A 13049-nucleotide genomic window follows, 5' to 3' on the forward strand; every position below is an offset into this window, starting at 1 on the left:
TTCAGTAATGTGGCAGGATACAAAATCAATGCACAGAAATCGGTTGCTTTCTTATACACTAACAATGCAACTGTAGAAAGAGAAATTAGAGAATCAATTCCATTTACAATAGCACCAAAAACCATAAGATACCTCAGAATAAACCTAACCAAAGAGGTAAAGGATCTATACTCTAGGAACTACAGAACACTCATGAAAGAAATTGAGGAAGACACAAAAAGATGGAAAAACATTCCATGCTTATGGATCGGAAGAATAAACATTATTACAATGTCTATGCTGCCCAGAGCAATCTACACCTTCAACACCATTCTGATCAAAATACCAATGGCATTTTTCAAAGTGCTGTAACAAACCATCCTAAAATTTATATGGAATCAGAAAAGACCCCAAATCGCCAAGGAAATGTTGAAAAAAGAAAAACAAAGCTGGGGGCATCACGTTGCCCGATTTCTAGCTATATTACAAAGCAGTGATCACCAAGACGGCATGGTACTGGCACAAAAACAGACATATAGAACAATGGAACAGAAGAGAGAGCCCAGATATGGACCCTCAACTCTATGGTCAAATAACCTTTGACAAAGCAGGAAAAAATATGCAATAGGAAAAAGACAGTCTCTTCAATAAATGGTGCTGGGAAAATTGGACAGCTATATGCAGAATAATGAAACTTGACCATTCTCTTACACCATATACAAAGATAAACTCTAAATGGATGAAAGACCTCAATGTGAGACAGGAATCCATTGAAGTCCTAGAGGAGAACATAGGCAGTAACCTCTTTGACATCAGCCACAGCAACTTCTTTCAAGACACGTCCCCAAAGGCAAGGGAAACAAAAGCAAAAATGAAATTTTGGGACTTCATCAAGATAAAAAGCTTCTGCACAGCAAAGGAAACAGTCAACAAAACAAAGAGGCAACCCACAGAATGGGAGAAGATTTTTACAAATGACACTACAGACAAAGGACTGATATCCAAGATCTATAAAGAAATTCTCAAACACCCAGAAAACAAATAATCAAGTCAATAAATGGGCAGAAGACATGAACAGACATTTCTCAAAAGAAGACATACAAATGGCTAACAGACACATGAAAAAATGTTCATCATCATTAGCCATCGGGGAAATTCAAGTCAAAATTAACATAACATAATAAAATAAAATTTAAAAAAGAGAAGAGAAAAATAAAAACAAAAACAAAAAAAACACATTGAGATACCACCTTACACCAGTTAGAATGGTTAAAATTGACAAGGCAAGAAACAACAAATGTTGGAGAGGTTGTGGAGAAAGGCAAACCCTCTTACACTGTTGGTGGGAATGCAAGTTGGTACAGTCACTTTGGAAAACAGTGTGGAGGTTCCTCAAAAAATTAAAAATAGATCTATCCTATGACCCAGCAATTGCACTACTGGGTATTTACCCCAAAGACACAGATGTAGTGAAAAGAAGGGGCTTATGCACCCCAATGTTCATAGTAGCAATGTCCACAATAGCCAAAATGTGGAAAGAGCCAAGGTGCCCTTCAACAGACAAATGGATAAAGAAGATGTGGTCCAGGGGCGCCTGGGTTGGGCGTCTGCCTTTGGCTCAGGTCATGATCCCAGGGTCCTGGGATCAAGCCCCGCGTCAGGCTCCCTGCTCAGTGGGGAGCCTGCTTCTCCATCTCCTTCTCCTGCTCCCCCTGCTTGTGTTCTCTGGCTCTGTCAAATAAATAAATGAAATCTTTAAAAAAAAAAAAAGATATGGTCCATATATACAATGGAATATTACTCAGCCATCAGAAAGGATGAATACCCAACTTTTGCATCAACATGAATGGAACTGGAGGAGATTATGCAAGTGAAATAAGTCAAGCAGAGAAAGTCAATTATCATATGGTTCACTTATTTGTGGAACATAAGGAATAGCATGGAGGACATTAGGAGAAGGAAGGGAAAAATGAAGGGGGGAAATCGGAGGGAGAGATGAACCATGAGAGACTATGGACTCTGAGAAACAAACTGAGGGTTTTAGAGGGGAGGGGTGGGGGGATGGGTTAGGCTGGTGATGGGTATTAAGGAGGGCACGTATTGCATGGAGCACTAGGTGTTATCCACAAACAATGAATCATGGAACACTACATCAAAAACTAATGATGGGCATATATGACAAACTCTCAGCTAACATCATACCCAATGGTGAAAACCTGAGAGCTTTTCTCCTAAGGTCAGGAACAAGACAAGGATGTCCACTCTTACCACTTTTATTTAACATAGTCCTGTAAGTCCTAGCCACAACAATGAGACAAAGAAAAGGAATAAAAGGCATCCAAATTGATAAGGAAGAAGTAAAGTTTTCACAATTCGCAGATCATGTAATACTATATAGAAAACCCCGAAGACTCCACCAAAAAACTACTGGAATTGATAAATGAATTCAGTAAGGTCACAGATAGAAAATCAATATATAGAGAAATCTGTTACATTCCTATTCATTAATAATGAAGCAGCAGAAAGTGAAATTAAGAAAACAATCCCACTTATAACTGCACCAAAACCAATAAAGTATCTAGGAATAAACTAACCAAAGAGGTAAATGACGTGTACTCTGAAAACTATAAAACACTGATGAAAGAAACTGAAGTTGACACAAAGAAGTGGAAAGATATTCCATGATCATAGATTGGAAGAACAAATACTATTAAAATGTCCATACTACCCAAAGCAATCTACCTATTCAATGCAATCCCTATCAAAATATCAACATCATATTTCACAGAACTGGAGCAAACAATCCTAAAATTTGCATGGAACCACAAAAGACCCCAAATAGCCAAAGCAATCTTGAAAAAGAAAAACAAAGCTGGAAGTATCAAATTATGATTTCAACTTATACTCCAAAGCTGAAGTAATCAAAATAGTATGGTACTGGCACAAAAACAGACACATAAATCAATGGAACAGAACAGAAAATCCAGAAATAAACCCACAATTATATTATATGGGAAAACTGCACAGTGTATGCAAAAGAATGAAACTGGACCACTTTCTTACATAAAAATAGACTCAAATGGATTAAGTACCTAAATATGAGATCTGAAACCATAAAAATCCTGGAAGAGAACACAAGCAGTAACCTCTCTGACATTAGCTGTAACAATTTTCTAAATATGTCTCCTGAGGCAAGGGAAACAATAGCAAAAATGAACTATTGGGACTACATCAAAATAAAAAGCTTCTTCACAAGGAAGAAAATCAACAAAACTAAGAGGCAACCTACTGAATGGGAGAAGATATTCGCAAATGACATATCTGATAAAGGGTTAGTATCCAAAATAAAGAAAAGAACTTCTACAACTCAACACCAAAAAAAAAAATCCAATTTTAAATGAGAAAACATAAATACATTTCTCCAAAGAAGACATCCAGATAGCCAACAGACACATGAAAAGATGTTCAACATCATTCATCATCAGAGAAATGAAAACCAAAACCACAATGAGATATCACCTCACACCTGTCAGAATAGCTAAAATCAAAAACACAAGAAACAAAGTGCTGGTGCAGATGTGGAGAAAAAGGAAAACTCGTGCACTCTTGGTGGGAATGGAAGCTGGGGCAGCCACTATGGAAAACACTATGGCGGTTCCTCCAAAAATTAAATTTAAAACAGAATTACCCTATGATCCAGTAATTCCACTATTTGGTATTTACCCAAGGAATATGAAAACACTAATTCAAAAGCATATATGCACCCCTATGTTTATTGCAGCATTATTTATAATAGCCAAATTATGGAAGTGGCCCAAATGTTCATCAATAGATGAATGGGTAAAGAAAATGTGTTTGTGCACACATGCATGCTCGTGCATAATGGTATAGTATTCAGCCATGAAAAAGAATGAAATCTTGCTATTTGCAACAATATGCATAGATCTAGAAAGTACTATGCTAAGCAAAATAAGTCAGAGAAAGACAAATATCATGATTTCACTCCCATGTGGAATTTAAGAAACAAAACAAACGAACAAAGGGGAAAAAAAGGCAAACCAAAAAACAGACTCTTAACTATAGAGAAGAAACTGACGGTTACCAGAGGGGAAGGGGGCTGGGGGATGGGCGAAATAGGTAAAGGGGATTAAGAGTACACTTATCTTGCTGAGCACTGAGTAATGTATAGAACTGTTGAATCACTATATTGTACATCTGAGACTAAAAATAGTACTGTATATTAACTACACTGGAATTAAAATTTTTTTAAAAGTGATGAGAGTGGGCATCCTTGTCTTATTCTGATCTTAGAAAAAAAGCTTTCACCTTTTCACTGTTGAGTATAATATTAGCTGTGGGTTTGTCATATATGGCCTTTATTATGTTGAGCTATGTTTTCTCTACACCCACTTTGTTGAGAGTTTTTATCATAAATGGATATTAAATTTTTTCAAAAGTTTTTTCTGTAACTATTTTTATCCTTCATTTTGTTAATATGGTATATCATATTAACTTATTTGTGGGTGATGAGCCATCCTTGCATACCTGGAATATATCCCACTTGATCATGGTCTATGATCCTTTTAATGTACTGTTGAATTTGGTTTGATAACATTTTGTTGAAGATTTTTGCATCTATGTTCATGAGATATTAGCTTGTAATTTTTGTGCATGTGTATGTGGTGTCCCTGTTTGGTTTTGGTATCAGGGTAATGCTATCCTCATAAAATGAGTTTGGGAGCATTCTCTACTCTTCAATTTTTTGGAAGAGTTTAAGGATAGGTATTTTTTAAGATTTATTTATTTATTTGAGAGAGAGTGTGTGAGTGGAAGGAGAGGGAGAGAAAGAATCCTGGAGCAGGCTCTCCGCTGAGCATGGAACCTGACACAAGGCTCTATCCTAAGACCCTGAGATCATGACCAGAGCCAAAATCAAGAGTCAGACGCTTAACTGACAGAGGCACCCAGGTGCCCCAAGAAGGATAGGTATTAAAACTTCTTTGAATGGTGGAATTTACCAGTGAAGCCATCTGGTCCTAAAGTTTTGTGTGTTGGGAGCTTTTTGATTACTGATTCAATTTCCTTCCTAGTAATCTGTTTATTCAGATATTCTATTTTTTCATGATTCAGTCTTGGAAGGTTGTAAGTTTCTGGGACTTGATCCATTTTCTAGGTTGTCCAATTTTGTTGTTACATAATTGTTCATGGTAATCTATTATGATCCTCTGTGGTATCAGTTTTAACTTCTCTTTCATATCTGAATTTTTAAATTTGAGCCCTCTTTTTTTCTTATTGAGTCTAGCTAAAGCCTTGTCGATTTTCTTTTAATCTCTTCAAAAAACCAGTTGTTGGTTGTATTGATCTTTTCCATTATTTTTTTAATCTTTATTTATTTCTGCCCTGATATTTATTATTTCCTTCCTTCTACTAACTTTGGGCTTCATTTGTTCCTCTTTTCCTAGTTCCTTTTCTTGTTTGTCTTCCAGCTCACTGATCTATTCTTCTGTTTCACCTAGTCTGCTATTGAACACAAACACCACCCCACCCCATAGTTAAATTCTTTATTTGAGATTTCTCTTGTTTGTTGAGGTAGGCCTGTATTGCTATAAAGTTCCTTCTTAGAACTGCTTATGCTACATCCCATAATTTTGGGGATGTAATTTTTTTTGTTTTCTGTATATATCTATTAAATCCATTTGGTGTAATGTGTCATTTAAGACCTATGTTTCCTTATTGATTTTCCATCTGAATGATCTAGCTACTGATATAAGTAGGGTCTTAAAGTCCCTATTATTATATTGCTGTCAATTTTTTCCTTTAGGTCTGCTAATAATTTTTTTGTTATTGATTACTGGTTTCTTTTCAGCTTAAAGATGTCCCTTTAACATTTCTTAAAAGGCTGGTTTAGTGGTGATAAATTCCTTTAGCTTTTGCTTGTCTGAAAAACTATATAGTTGGCACACAACGTTACATTAGTTTCAGGTGCACAACATAATGGTTCAACTTTTCTACATGTTATGCTATGCTCACCACAAGTATAGCTACATCTGTCCTCACACAATGCCACCACAATATCATTGACCTATATTGTGCCTTTTATGCCCATGACTTATTCATTTCATAACTGTAAGCTTATATCTCCCACTCCCCTTCATCCATTTTGCCCATCCCCACACCCACCCTTCCATCTGGCAACCATCAGTATTTTTGTTTATATTTATAGGGAGATAAATTTTGTTTGTTTATTCTATTGTTTTTTAGATTCGAGGGAAATCATATGTATTTGTCCTCAATCTGACTCATTTCACTTAGCATAAACACACACATACACCACGTAGAGTCTTTGGGGTCAGAAGTATTTTCCTTTAAGCACTGTGAGTATATCTTTGCCCTGCAAAGTTTCTGTTGAGAAATCTGCTGATAGCCTTATGGGGTTTCCCTTGTATGTAACAATTTGTTTTTCTCTTGCTGCTTTTAAAATTCTCTCTTCATAGTTAAGTTTTGACATTTATAATGTGTCTTGGTGTGGATCTTTTTGGGTTCATCTTATTTGGAACTCTCTGGGCTTCCTGGACTTCAATGTCTATTTCCTTCCCTAGGTTAGAGAAGTTTTCAGCCATTATTTCTTCAAATAAGTTTTCTGTCCCTCTCTCTCCCTCTTCCCCTGGGATCCCCCTCTAATGCAAATGTTATCCCACTTGATGTTGTCTTATAAGTCCTTTAAGTTATCTTTACTTTTTTAAATTCATCTTTCTTTTTCCTGCTCTGTCTGGTTGAGTTCCATTGCTTTGTCTTCTAGCTCACTGATATATTCTTCTGTTTCACCTAGTCTGCTGTTGAACACCAACACCACCCCACCCCATAGTGTATTTTTCAGTTCAGTTATTGTTTTCTTTAGCTCTGTGACTTTTGTTTGGTACTTTTTTATATTTTCTATCTCTTTGTTCAAGTTCTCACACTGTTCATCCAGTCTTCTCCCAAGTTCAATGAGTATCTTTATGACCATTATTTTGAATTCTTTATCAGGTACATTTATCTCCATGTCATTAAGGTCTATTTCTGAGGTTTCCTCTTATTCTTTTGTTTAGAATGTAGTTCTCCTATTCCCTCATTTTGCTTGACTCTGTGTTTACTTCTATGTATTAAGTGAAACAGTTACTTCTCTCAGTCTTGAATGAGTGGTACTGTATAGGTGATGAGACTTCTCTTTCAACCTCACCCTAGCTCTTAGTCTTCTCTCAGAACTTTGTGATCATTGAACTACCTGGTTTATTCTTGATATGACCCCATTGTTGGGGGTGTGCCAGGACCTGTCAGTGTTCCAAGGTGAGGAATCTCATTTAGCACCTAGTTTCAGATTAACTGGAAGACTGACTCTCAGGCAACAGCTTTTAAAGTATGTAAATATTTTAGTCCTGTGGGGCCACAATTGTATTCCCTAGTCTGGCCTCCAGACAAGGAAATCTGGAAGTATATCTTGGGTGACAGTTTCACAAATCAGAGCTCCTGACAAGCATGTAAGTTCCTTTCTGGGAGGTTTTGTTGAGCTGCAGCAAGGCCAACAGGGTGTCAAAAATGGGTTCTCCCTGTTAAATGCCCTAGGGGTGCCTCCATAGCCTCTAGTTGTGTGGGAAACCTGAAGCCTCTCCCTCAAGCTGAAGGGCCAGGCTTAATAAATAGACCTTTTTTTACAGGAAAACTGGGTTGTATTTCAGTCCTCTTTCTGTGCAGTGTGTTGAAGGTGATAGACTGTCAAGAACTGCATTTCCAATTGTTACATTCCCATGGAGCTCAGAAATGCCAGCCCCCAGTCTCTCTCTCTCTCTTTCTCATCCCTGTCAAGGTTGTCTTTTTATCCTTTGTTGTGCAAGAGCAGTTCACCTAGTTCTCAGATCTTTGTCAGAGGAAAATGATCCATATGTAGCTGTAGATTTGGTGTGTCCATGGACAAAGATGTGTCCTATACCACCACCTTGCCAAAATCCACGCCCCACTTCCCACCTCTCACATTACTATATATCTTTTTTCTTTTAAGATTTTATTTATTTGAAAGAGAGTGAGAGAGAAAGAACACAAATGGGGGGAGAGGCAGAAGAGAGGGAGAAGCAGACTCCCTGCTGAGTAGGGAGCCTGACACGGGGCTCCATTCCAGGACCCTGGGATCATGACCTGGGCTGAAGGCAGACACTTAACCGGCTGACACCCACACGCCCCTATACATCTTGTATTCCAAGGTTTATTTATTTATTTATTTTAGAGAGAGAGTGTGCACAGGGGCAGGGGCCAGGTGGAAATGGTGACAGAGAATCTCAAGCAGACTCCCCGCTGAGTGCAGAGCCTGACATGGGGCTCAATCTCACAACCATGAGATCATGACCTGAGCTGAAATCAAGAGTCAGATGCTTAACTGACTGAGCCACCCAGACAGCCCCATCGCATTTCTATACATCTTACAAGTGAATCACTGTCTGCCTTTGTTCTAGATGATTATCTCAAGAATGTATGCCTAGCAAAGAACCTTGGAAGGTAGAGATAACGTCTCCCTCCAGAGCTAAGAGAAGTTCTGTTCACAGCCTAATAAGATAGAGATAATGCTCTGAAGCAAAGTGCAGGCATACTGTTCAGTGTAATAAAGGTAATACCTAACTTGAGATAAAAAGTGAAGCATGCTTACTGCCCTTTCTAAAAGATTCAGGTGCCCCAAGTTCAGGATTCCCCTCCTATAGTCAACCCACTGGATGTGCAGGTATCATTTGGCTCTCTTCATATTAGTCTATGGGAATAGGGCCTCGGGGAATCAGCACAAAAATGCAGATCCCCTGGCCACTGCTTCTGCTATAAGTAATGATGAGGCCTTTATCTCTGACCCAGGAGTCTCATGTCTTCAGCCAGCATCCATGAAGCCGTATCAGGCTAAATTGTGAGTCTGTAAGTAGAGTAAAATATCAGACCCTTCACAGTTTTTGACCACTCCTTCCATTAAAAATGTACCTTGTTTCATTTTGTGTTCATTTTGCTCTTAGTTTGCTTTGTTCTGCATGACCTTTGCACATAAAGCTAAAAATTCAGCTCCAAAAAACAAACGTTTTGCAAATTGTGTTTTGCAGATAAATGTAAAAGCAGTTTCCTGTATTTACCAAAAAACCATCTTGTTATTGATGTAAAAAAATTGTCATGCTGCTGACAATTATATATTTTTGAGGTCTAGTAAAAGCTGTTGATGTCATTACTTCCCCCTTGCTAAAGTTACAAAGGTTCACAAAAGGCATTAGCAGACATTGTGATTAGAATGATCTAACATACAAGAAGGCCTGTTAATACATGGCATGTTTCAAGCAGTTCGGAATGTTTCAGAATATCTTTCCGCCTCCCCTTTGTTCCGGTGAACAATATCTTTGCTAGAGTGCAGGTGTGTTCTTGAGATGGTCGTCCCTCAAGCAAACAAGAACTGTGCCAGAAGCCAGTGGAAACATTTTTCCAATTTCCCAAAGGAAAAATCAAATGGAATGGTAAATCGTTTGTAAAGCCCGATCAAAGCAATGCATTTAATGCATGGATTTGTACCATTCCTTGTTCTCTTAGACGCCCACTAGGTTGTCTTTTGCCACAAATTGCCCACTGGAGCAAAAGAGTCAAGAGAATAAAATGATATTTCTAAAGAACCAAGTGAGTTCCCATTGGCTAACACTGATGAATCCTCAGTCTCTAAGGAGTTTGTCAAAATGAGTTCTTCAACATTGATTCTCCCAGAATCTTATAGAGTGAAGCCCTTCTCTGTGGTCTTAGTAAGAATGGAAAGTTTCAAGCTGTTACCCGAGAGAGTAGAAGAAGGATGATGCTGTTCTCTCTGAGCCACTACTGAGCAAGACTAAAAGCACAGTGCTTTATGCTATAGTTACTTGTGTGTAATAGAAAAACAATTTCCCTCTGCTTAATGTAAGATTTTTACTTGTTAATTTCCAGCAATAGCAATGTTTTTTTCCTAAAAGAAACGGAATCAGAGCAGCCACAAAACCTAGGATTTGGGGGGTTCTAAAAAAATCTTTTTTCTCTTTTAATTTAAAATAAGAATAATACATCTATAATGTCAAAAAAAAGTCTCAGTAAGAAACAACTAGTTTAATTTTTCACAGGTTAGGTGTCTTAAAATGGTATAAGAAATCATGTTTTTATCAACTACTTTTGATGCCTCAAGGCACCATAAAGTGAAAAAGAAGTTTATGACGTACAAATAAAGAGAAGCTATAATGCTTGATCTCTGGGTTTACTCTTTGAAAACTAATCAAGACTAACCTATATGCATATACATAAGCATATTGATCTTCCACAGCAGGAACCTTTTAGAAGCTGACTACTGTCTCCTTCATGTTCTTGCTCTGTGGTTTGGACCAGGCTGCCAGCAAGCCTGCCTATTCCCTTACTTATTGCTGAAAGACAAAAATATTTTTATATTACTCGAGGATGCTGCTTAGTAAATAATTATAAAATTGTGTTAAGATGTCTAAGCAAAATGCTTCTACTGGCTTCCTGCATAGAGCTTATTCTCTTCAAGGACCACCATCTCAGGGATACATCTACACTCCAGCAAAGATTTTGTTCACTGGAACAGAGGGGAGGCAGAAAGACATTCTCAAACATTCCTTTCCACTCTCTTGTTGGCACAAATGTACTCCTGGAGAGCTGACTGGAAACAGGGTGTTAGTATGCGGTGGTGGGTCAGGGGAGGGAAACAGGTCTTCTCAGATATCCTCTTGAGGCCCAGAAGATAACGACAACAACTCACTGGTTCTTTTTGTTCTTTAGAGCTACCATTCAATACAAGTTATTGGGGGGGGGGGAGCGTGTCTTCATTTTTTTACTTATATAACAAATACATACTTATTATACAATGTAAAAATATACAGAAGTAAAAATATCTGGTACCTTCCTCAGCTCATTTGATTATCCCACCAGCATAGACAGCCACTGTGATGTGGTGGCATAACAGAGTGCCAGAGTCAGTTTGGGCTGCCAGAATACTAGAGACTGGGTGGCTTATAAACAATTAAAATGGATTTCTCACAGTTCCAGAGGCTGAAAGTCTGAGATCGGGATGCCAGCATAGTTGAGTTCTAGCAGATTCCTCTTCTGGGTTGCAAAGAGCCATCTCCTCACGTGGCAGGAGGGAGCCCTCTGGAGTCTCTTTTATAAGGACACTAATCCCATTCATGAGGGCTCCACCCTCAACCTAATCACCTCCCAAAAGCCTCACTTCTTAATACTATCACATTGCAGATTAGCCATCAGTTACGAATTTTGGAGGAACACGTTCAGTCCCTAGCAAAGAGTCACCAAATCTTATGTGGTTACAGAGTGGCTACAGCTGCATATTCTAGAAAATTCCAGGCCCCATCTGCAAACACACTTCTCTATACACTCCCCTGATTTTCCTTTTCCTTTGTCTTTCCTCAACCCTTCAGGAACAAAGAGGGAAAAGTGCCAGGGAAATATCATCCTGCTGACCCCGTAGGGAGAGTCATTTTCACGGTCATTCTTGCTGTAGCCCCCCTGGCTCAGAAGTCTCCCCTTCATCATGCATCCAACCTAGAGATGAGAGAAACAGGCTCCTCCTCTGTGGTTAAGTGAATGGACATTCCCCTGTCCTTTTTATAAGTTAAAGATTTCCCTCTGTTCAGAGATTTGGTAGAACAGAAGCCAGTCTTTTATATGGGTGACTGAAATGCAAGAATTTGCTTCCTGCCTCAAACTTCCTCCTGTTAACTATGGACAGACAGGTACATACCAAGTGATATACCAACCATTGTGCCCTACAGCAAGTTTGGCTCAGAGCAGATGGTGGTGCCAGACAGGAGAGATGACTAGGTTGAACTAACCTCCTCTGGCTTTTGGGTTAGTCAAGTGAAGCTTGTCTTCCCATCAAGATTCCCATTCTATGACAGGTATATGGGCTTGATTCTAAAATATCTGCTTTGTGAGCCCCATTCTTGCTATCCTTTCAATACACCCTCATTTCTCACCTCCTACTCCTTAGGGAACATTTTTTTTTTCAGTTCATGTAACTGAAAACATGTAGTTTCTCGCTAGCACACAAAGCCAGGAAATCAATTTGGTTTAGGACAAGCTGAACTAGACTCAGCGCCACCCTCCACTGCTGCCTTGTGCTCTGAGTTTTCCATCAAAGCACACATGACAATGGATTTGTCTGTTCAGAAAATGTTTCCTAGCCAGGCAGCCCAGCTTTCAACATCATTGACCTCTGACCAAAGACATGCATCCTTTCCCTCTTTGCTTCTGCCTTTTTGGTTCCCCCTTCAGCTTCCAGAAGAACTTTCCTGGTGAAGGTGACTTGCCTTGATTTATCCTTACAAATCAGCAGCAGCAAGGGTAACACATTGCCAGGCTCCACCTCATCATAAGCTTTTCTTTGGAGCAGTTCCCATTACACTGGCAAAGTTACACTATCAGGAAGGCAGGACACTATGCCAGGAAGTCTGAGTCCTGGACTGAGCCATCTGTCACTGATGCCAAAGTCACTGCAGGGGCAACATGCTGTTCTCTCCTACTAACATTCAATACAAGGTGGTCACACTCTATACTTGGGTATTATTCTAAAAAAAGTGCATTCCAACCTAAAAATTCTACCTATAGAACATGATCTTATCCTTAGAAAATATGTTATCTGTTTTTGTTGATGTCTCTAACAATGCATGCATCACCAACACATCTGTCTACTACAATAATCGGTCTTAATTAGGCCCGTTTGTACGTCAGCGTTCTAAATACAGTCATTGAAACTGGTGGAATATTCAGAGAGTTTAAATAGACCCCAAAATGTAGCTGTTACACATGACTACGGAAACAGATTTAGAAATAGACAAGCCCAGATTGGGGTTATCAGCTTTGCCGCTCAGTTCTCGGACGGTGGGCTAGTTTCAGATTCAATTCCCATGTCTATCAAATGGGGATGAGGACAATAACCACAGCTAACATGCAGCCAGACCTACTGCATCCCAAACAATGATAAGTGTCTGATACCCATCATGTCATTTAGTCCCCGTTACAAGCCTGTG

This window comes from Mirounga leonina, unplaced genomic scaffold (genome assembly GCF_011800145.1).
Source record: "Mirounga leonina isolate KUSES-001 unplaced genomic scaffold, KU_Mleo_1.0 Mir_154, whole genome shotgun sequence".
NCBI classification, from domain to species: Eukaryota; Metazoa; Chordata; class Mammalia; order Carnivora; family Phocidae; genus Mirounga; species Mirounga leonina.